The sequence below is a fragment of the Helianthus annuus genome, chromosome 11 (assembly GCF_002127325.2).
Source record: "Helianthus annuus cultivar XRQ/B chromosome 11, HanXRQr2.0-SUNRISE, whole genome shotgun sequence".
In the NCBI taxonomy this organism is placed as follows: Eukaryota; Viridiplantae; Streptophyta; class Magnoliopsida; order Asterales; family Asteraceae; genus Helianthus; species Helianthus annuus.
Genome location: NC_035443.2, coordinates 75,725,935 through 75,734,903, shown reverse-complemented (window position 1 = coordinate 75,734,903; position 8,969 = coordinate 75,725,935). Strand labels below are relative to the sequence as shown.

At 39.6% G+C, this 8,969-nt stretch overlaps 1 long non-coding RNA gene across 1 annotated transcript; it reads left to right on the top strand.

Annotated features, from left to right (window-relative positions):
• Positions 1–484: 484 nt before the first annotated feature.
• Positions 485–2,196, top strand: LOC110875154. The gene is made up of 3 exons (XR_002556559.2): positions 485–618; positions 1,173–1,229; positions 1,900–2,196. It is a non-coding gene; the product is annotated as an uncharacterized LOC110875154 (long non-coding RNA).
• The last annotated feature ends 6,773 nt before the right edge of the window (positions 2,197–8,969 follow it).

Sequence of the window (8,969 nt, the reverse complement as noted above, 5' to 3'; positions counted from 1 at the left end):
GTAACGATAGGACGTATAGCTATATATATGTTCATGAATGAGACCCTTTTTACAAAATATGGGTGCATTCTTGCCATGGTATGTATTTTGAATGAAATGAATGAATAAACGTGCACTGATGAACACCACTAAGGAGCTAATGTGAGGCAAGAATTCGGAATTTAAAGATATGTGAATATATTTCAGAATTGTGATACATAGAGGGACCGGTCAGTTAAGGACTTTAGTCCCGTGGAAATGAGCAAGGTTTCGAGGACGAAACCTCTTTTAAGGGGGGTAGACCTGTAACACCCCAAAAATGATAAATAATAAACAAAGAAATTAACTTGGTTAATGGAATTTATGATTTAATGATAACTAGTTAAGTAAAAAGGCTTAAGTTAAATACTCCCTCAAAGTGGGAGGGCTAAAGGTGTAACTAGTGAACAAAAGAGGTTAATTAAGAAAAAAATCAAAACAAAAAGAAAGACACAGTGGGTGTGTCGTGCGAGCCAGGGGAGGAAGAAGGGGGAACCCAAAAACCCTAACTACTTGAATCAACAAATTGAGCCACGATTTGAAGGAAAATTCGATGCATGAGCCACTTTTTCTGAAAATCTAACCCTAACTAGTGAAGTGGTAAGTTTAATTTTCTGAAATTGTGATTTGTTGAATAAGGGGTCAAACCCAATTTCGATTTCTTGTGTTAAATATGAGAAATTCGAGTTTGAATTGCTCTCTAGAACCAGAAACCATGTTGACTTCAGTTTGGTATGAAGATTTGAGTGAAAACCCATTTGAAGTTGTGATGATATGATTAGAGATGATGATGCATGTGTTTATTCTTGATGTAGTATGATGGATAAGGTTAATATATGCATAATGATGTTATAATAATCTGAATATTTGAGGAATTTATGTGTTTGAGATGTATTGCCATGATTTTAAAATTACTTGGTAGAGATGCGTTTGCTATGCTTGTATATGGTGCTAGTTAAGATTGTACGCACATAAGGTGTTCGATGAAATGCTTGAGCCGAATTGGTTATGAATGAACATGAGAAATTGTAGTTTTATTGATCTAATGATGGCATGAAATATGAATACGAATAATGAACGTTATAGTAATGATGTAAATGCGTAAAAGCAATGTATAATGTGAAAGCTAAACGTGAATGTGATGCACCTTATAGGGTCAAAGAAAAGAGGAGAATCAAGCCAAGCAAAGGCAATAGGAGCGCACAACTCCGGTAAGTTCTTATGAACTTCGTTTACTCTACTAGTGGATTTAGGAATGATATTAATGATAATATGAATTCGTACTATTTTCCGTTATGGATTAAAATTGATTTAGATGTAAGGAATTATATCAAAGGGGGTTTAGAAGTTATGTTGTAACGAATGCGAAATAGCAAATCCATTGCGGATTTGGTTATGCTAACGAAGGTTATGATAAGCTATGTGAGTCGACCGGTTCTAGTTGAACAAGTCGAATAAGAATAATGCTACCATCCGTTTCGAATGGGTGGTTTTGAATGCTATAACGAATGCTAGAAGTTTAATCCGTTATACGGATAGAAAGAAGAATTTATGTTGAAAGCAAATGACCCAACTAAACGGGTCGAATGTGTATGCTTAAGTCTCATTGAGAGTGTTTATGCCAAACCCAAGTATTGGGTAGTCGAATGTGTATGCTTAACTCTCATTGAGAGTGTTTATGCCAAACCCAAGTATTTGGGTAGTCGAATGTGTATGCTTAACTCTTATTGAGAGTGTTTATGCCATACCCAAGTATTTGGGTAGTCGATTGTGTAAAAAAAAAAAAAAAAGATGAAAGCTCATATGCGGATGGAACTAAAACAAGGAAATTATAATTAACAAGTGTGATGACTAACTTTTAAGTATTGTTGTTGAATGTAGGTAAATCCTCAACTTAGGCGACTTGGCGAAATGGAGCGAGCACGTGTCCATGTCATGTTATCCCAAACGCTTCCGCTAACTTATGTTCATCTTTATGGTCCATAACTTGTTATTTTGTCCAACTTTGTTAGTAGTCGTACATTTGTAAAGCTTGTCGTCTTGCTTTGAGTAGTTTAATGTCAAACGGATTGTAGTATGTTGTTTAGTTTTTTATGTTAAAAACAGGGGGCACGTTCGTTTTACGAACGGGTCATGCCGAATTTTTGTAAAAATTTTACCATGTATTACAAGTTGGTATTTTTCATGTCTATTAAATTACTCTAGTAAGTAATTTACCTTTTTGAGTTGTGAAAGATTCGTATATTTTAAAAGTTTATGTTTTCTAGCATCTTTGGTTGTCATTTCTCCTAGACGCAAAAACGGACGTTACACATAAATACGTAAAATCATCACAAACATCACACCACTTCATCTTAACCAAAATAACAAAATGAAATTGCAAACTAACCGGATTAAACAATCAGCAACTTGATAACTTTTGAACTTGCAGTGTATCGGTTACAATAACTTGAAACCCAATTTATAGTTGATGAACAAATGCGAGATGGAGGGATACGACTCTTGGAGAAGTTGTGTCGATTCCAAGTTAACCGCTCATGTAGTTATATCTCTCGCACAGATACCTGTTCGCACAACATGGCCCAAACTCCCAATCAACCGATACTTTAAACCTAATGGACTTCTAAAGTTCCTGACCCAATAACTAGATGGCATACGACCCAATTCAAACAACCAAAATAAAACACAAGACATGATTTGTTCGACCCATTTAATCAACTAATAAACATAATAAAACGAGGGGCCCAAACCGGATCACCGGTTATTCTTAATTATCAGCTTCAATCTCCCTCCTAATCATGAACATCCGTGTTCCCCTTCCTTTCTTCAATCATTATTGTTGCCGGTACTCGATGGTTATCACCAAGTCCGGCTCATCTTCGCTTTCGACCGTTTCTTGTGGTGCCTTCTTCGTGCTTGATTGATTCCCCTCTGGTGCATTCTTGTCTCCCTTTTTGTTATTTAAGTCGAAGTACCACTCGATTAACTCTATGTAGTAAATGTAAGCAACTTTTACCACATGCGCGTCATCCGGTTCAAAACCATACTCAACCGCTACTTCGTCCCAAAGATCATCCTCGATCACCTTCTTTATTCCACCCTTGATGGTTACAATTCGGTGTAGTAATATCAAACTTACTTCTCTACCGTCAATTAGTGTTGGTGGCATAGTGTTCTCCTTGAAGATCCCGAGGAAACATGGTATAAACCATAAACGGATTTCCTCAAAAGTAGCACCATAAAACTTACTATGCCCGACCAACTCTTCATGTAGCAGCATTAAATCCAACCCTTCTATACAACTTTCAATGATCATGTCATTCTCAATGACATCCTCCTCATCTTGGGAAAGTACCACCGCCCTTTGACGTAACTCTTGTAGAGATTGTAACGGATTGTCCTTCAAGCCTTCATAGTAAATCATGAACCCGACTTTTGCTTTTATTCGAGTAAACGATTTCCTTCCTTTTGATACCTGATGTGCCTTCACCATTCAACCTCCTATTTTTCTCTCTCTCTATTTCGAACTCTTTTTTTGTAATACCCTTCAACATATTCTTTGAGTTTTTCTTTATCCTTGCGGTGCCTGTTGTCAACATCTAGACCCTCGTAGAACTTGTCTAGATACTAATCTTCCAATTCTTTTTCTGACATGTTCTAAAAACATCAAATCCTTCCGCTTGACTATCGAACATTTTCTTTAAAACACAAGTATCACCGGTAGTAACCGTTTCAATTCCTTGAAACAACAATTGCTCTAGGCTTAAAACATTTTTCTTGAGACTCGGAATGTAACTAACACACGGTATGGTTTTACTTTTTCCATCCACCGATATCTTAACTTCACCAACCCAATGAACGAATGAGAATTCTTTTTTCTTATCATTCGTTGTCACACCAAAATGCCTCTTAAACGCTTGAACACACTCCTATTCCTGGTCATGTGTGTCTTAAAACTTGGATCCGCTACCCAAATCGAATCCCAACTTCCTCCGCAAGTAACATCAACTAAGTAATCATTTTCTACGGGTAATGGGGTAAGGTTGATGTACTTACTCGGACAAATAGAAGCAATGTGCCCAAATTGTTTGCACATGAAACAGCTATTCCCGACCTTTCCCGGTCTCCCGACCGGTGCACTTCCATTACAGCCAAACTTCTTTGCGAAACCCTTTGGAATCATCTTCTTGGAAAATTTATTGACGAGTGATTTTCACGAACGCGCAGATGGCTTTCCCTGCGCAACAAACTTCCCCTTGTTACAGCCCCGACCGCACTTTCTAGCGTTCACCCTTTCATCACCGAAATCTGCACCAACCGATTTTCCTTTATCCCTCAGACGATCTCAGAACCACCATCATTGTTCTCGGTTTTCATCAAACCTTTAGCTCACCAATGTTGGTATCACAGTTTACGGGTTCCACGGATCAATCAGACTGAGAAGAACGATGATCACACAAATACGTAAAATCACCACTAACATCACAGCACTTCATCTTAACCAAAAACGAAATTGCAAACTAACCGAATTAAACAATCAGGAACTTGATAACTTTTGAACTTGCAGTTTATCGGTTACAATAACTTGAATCCCATTTTATAGTTGATGAACAGATGCGAGGTGGAGGGATACGACTTTTGGAGACGTTGTGTCGATTCCAAGTTAACCACTCATGCAGTTATATCCCTTGCACACATACCTGTTCGCACAACATGGCCCAAACTCCCAATCAACCCATACTTTAAACCTAATGGACTTTTAAAGTTCCTGACCCAATAACTAGATGGCCTACAGCCCAATTCGAATCAACCAAAATAAAACACAAGACATAATTTGTTCCACCCATTTAATAAACTATTAAACATAATAAAACGAGCGGCCCAAAGCGGATCACCGGTTGTTCTTGATTATCGGCTTCAAAGAAGAAACAAGGAAAATTAAATATTGACTTTTTTTATGGTATACGTAACTTAATTGATTAATATAGATGAAGTAAAGCTGGTGAAGCCATTTATAAACGCAAAATTAATACCGTATACAATCTTTTACATAATGATGATGCAAGAAAGAAAACCCTTGAAGTCAGGGCTCATCCATCAAGTCCCATAAGTAAAACTGGATATTAGTTAGAGATGTCAAGATTGTTTCCATCTATTAGTCTGGCTGTCGATATAAGCCGAAGCTTTTCTGTCTATGCCAGGCTCAGACACCCAACGAACACCATCTTGATCACTCCGGTAAACTCGGTATGCCTTCAATGACTCATCCAACATCACATCTTCTCCTCGAACCTTTTTGGATTTGAAGATGCTGAAAAATGCAAGGGAATACTTCTTCAGTTGTTTTCGTTTCCCCATAGCTTGAATGACTACGTTTTTGGGGTTTGGACTGGCTTCTTTTGTACTTCTCTCCTCTACAGCCCCTTGTTTAAAGTCGTTAATAAGATTGTGGTATTTATACTAGAAGAGGGTACCATTAGAGGATTAGTTTATTGTGGTATCTGTAAAATTGAAATGATACGCAGGGCACGTTTTTGTTATTGAAAATTGAAAATAAAATAAGTGGATCAAAACATAAGTGGAGCTATGACGAACACTTTAATTGAAAAAAATAATAAAATAAAATTACACTTTAGCACTAAAGTTAATATAATCTTGTATAATTTTCTTACGGGTTTATCTAATGTTTTCTTGTTAATGCTGTTGTCGCTGCTTCCAAAAGATTATTATAACTCAGATGGTTATGATGATCCGCATGGGAAAAATTACTATGTAAATGGACAATTCGAAAAGTGACAATGCTGATGAAAGTGGAGCCGCAAACAATGTGGAAAACAAGTAAAAGAAAGCATAGAGTGTATTTATTAGCAAAGAACTGATCACGGGTTGCATGAAGGAGATAAAGTGGGGTTGTGAAGATGACGAAGTGGGGTTTTCTTGGGCATTTTAATTAAGTAAAAATTACGAATCTAGCCATTAATCAAAGAGAATTTTAGATTTGTCCATCTTTCACGTCATGGAGATGGAAGCGACGCATAAGGATCCAAATGCACGGGATGCGTCGGGCAATAGGAAGGAGCCACGTGGTGATGAAATGGTTGAAGTGGTTGGAGACGTTTCCCGTGCCGTATAGGTAGTTGAGGCGTCTGGCTCAGCCGCTTCAGGAGGCTCCAAAACGGCTGCCTCATTGGTGGCTTAAACTGCTCAAGTCATGTGGCCTAAATGGCTCCGACGCCTATGAGACGGCTGAAGCCGTTTTAGCCTTTTTTTTTTTAAATAACGCGTGTAACACGAGTTGTTTGTCTTATTATTTTCTTTCACCTATAAGTACCCAATTTTGAGAACGTTTTCGAGGCCCTTTTTAATTTTTTAGAAAAATGACGTTTAATAGTTACGTGAAAAAACTAACTTTTTTAATTGTTACAACTTGACGTTTTTCTTAGTTTTAAAATTCTAGGTACCCATGGACGACGTTACATGACACAGACGATGGAAGAGATGTTATACATTTACAATTTTATGTCTATTTTCTATCTACGAGGGTCACCTTTCGGTCCGCCTTGACAAAGGTGGAATACAAGTCTTCTCCTTCTGAGTGATACCTCTCAGTACTTGATGACGGGGTAGCCCAAGACCAAATAAAAATGACTTAAATACATGAATGCTCAAAAGGTTAAATGGTTCAAAGGTTGAAAACCCGGGGAGTTGAGATAAAGCAATGCGTGAACAGTAAAAGGTCACATCTCTGGATTGCTTCACTAACTCACCAGCCGCAAAAGTAACACGGATCCACAGAATACACTCTTTTATCCGCAGGTCAAAAGGCTTCAACCCCCGAAAGGGTAAGTCCCCCACTGCAAGCATGTTCACTAGTCAACACATTCCTCTTTGAGCGATGTCTTTTCCTATAAATTAGACACTTCGTTTAGTGAGGAGGACATTACGATCAGTTCTTATCCAGGGAGAATCTCTGATCATTGTTCTTGAGTACTTGCTCCATGCAAGTCACTTTCTTACATACTCAACACACACATTCCTTTTGCTCATACATCTGAATCTGAACACACTTCAGAGGAGGATCCTTAGCAAAACAACAAAACCAATCTAGTGAACCTCTCTCCACGTCTTGCAAACGTGGGGGGACCCCACGACCTGCGTTAGGCAAAGTTGAACCCTTCAACCTTTTTGCCTAACCAGCCCAGCTACTATCTTTGGTCTACTATTTGTTGCATCAACAAGTTGGCGCCCACCGTGGGGCTACGCCACTATTTTTCTTCAAAAGACCTAGTAGTGTAGCTCCATTCTCTTGAAATTACCATGTCAGAAAGTGGATTCCCGGGAGAAGTGAATCAGGTTCCCAACACTTCTACCCCATATACTAGCCAAGCTCCTGTGGCTATACCAACTTCTTTCTCGACACCAGGAAGCACCCCTGAGTTTCTCACTTTCAGCACTCCAACTCCATCCAGATCCGGGGTCCCTTCCCCTAATGTTGGTGTTTATGGCACCCCCTCACATGTTGAACTTACCCCTGAAGGGGTCGCCAACAATTTCCTTGAGTTGAGGTCTCTCCTCAACCAATATGTTAGTAGGGAAAGGGACAAGGGAGTGAGAATTCGTTTAGACTATGACGAGCCGGAGCCGACACTATCCCCTAGACCCCCCATCCCTCCTTTTGCAAACTCACAACCTTTGGTATCTAGGGATGAGGCTGGTCCCAGTAATTCTGCTCCAAACCCTAACCCATATTTGTCCGCAAGGTCTAATCCTACAGCATATCCTCTCTTTTCATCCCAGCCAGCTGCAAATGGTGCTCCTTTGGGCCATGAGCTGACCCTTAACCAGCTCCTACAGTCCCCAGTGATGAGTATTCCACCCTCAACAACAACTTCATGGGAACAGGCCTTGTCCGTGCTCCCCTTGGCACGAAGTGCCGTTATGAGCACTCCCTTGGGAGTTAGCTGCTCAGTTGCACCCGGAAGCCTTCAAGGCTTCAACCTTATGCCCCAGATGATGGCCCAGATGATGGCCAGCTTCCCGTGGCAGCACTTTATTAATCAGATGTTGGCCACTCAAGGGAACAACAATAACAGCAACAACGCGGGTGCAAGGGTTGAAGAAGATTTGGCCAAGCCTTATATGTCACACCCCCAAAATCCACCTGCGGAGTATCACCGCTTGGGAGCGTGACTGACCAGGATCAAGCCACCAATCATATAGAACATTGTACAAGTAAAAGTAATTGCAATATAAACCAAACCAAATCCATATGAAAGGTGTTTCCAAAACATAGTAAGATAATTGTTTAGCGGAAGCATATTATTAGAAATCCCATAGTAAATAAGTATCAAATATCAAAAGTGTTTAACAAGATAATCACGATCCAAGCCCCACAACGACCAGCTTCTCCGTATGCAAGCTCCATATACCTAACGTCCTGCAAGGCATGTAACAGAGGGTCAACAACTAGTTGAGCGAATTCACAGAAAGTAAATGCGTAATAGTAAGTTCGTTTGTAACAGGTGGCTCTACTGGGCCGTTAGTACGTTCTAAAGGTGGGGGCTTCCCACGTTGTATAACCACTAGACTACTCGTAACCATAAGTATCCTTCACAACCGAGGATAGTAATAAGCATAAGTATCCTTCACATCCGAGGATAGTAATAAGTATAGGTATCCTTCACAACCGAGGATAGTAGTAAGTATAAGTTCACGTAGGTCTTACGTGAGTATCCTTCACAACCGAGGATAGTAATTTAGTACAAGTATCCTTCACAACCGAGGATAGTAATTGATATATGTGTACGTAGATTGCACGTACGTGTCCTGCACAACCGAGGACGATGTTATGGTAGTCTAGTAATAGTGTAAGTACAGTTCTATTCAATCTCAATTCATCAATCCCAATTCCCGTGCCCTGGGAATCCCATGCCTTAGTAAGGGTGTGAACT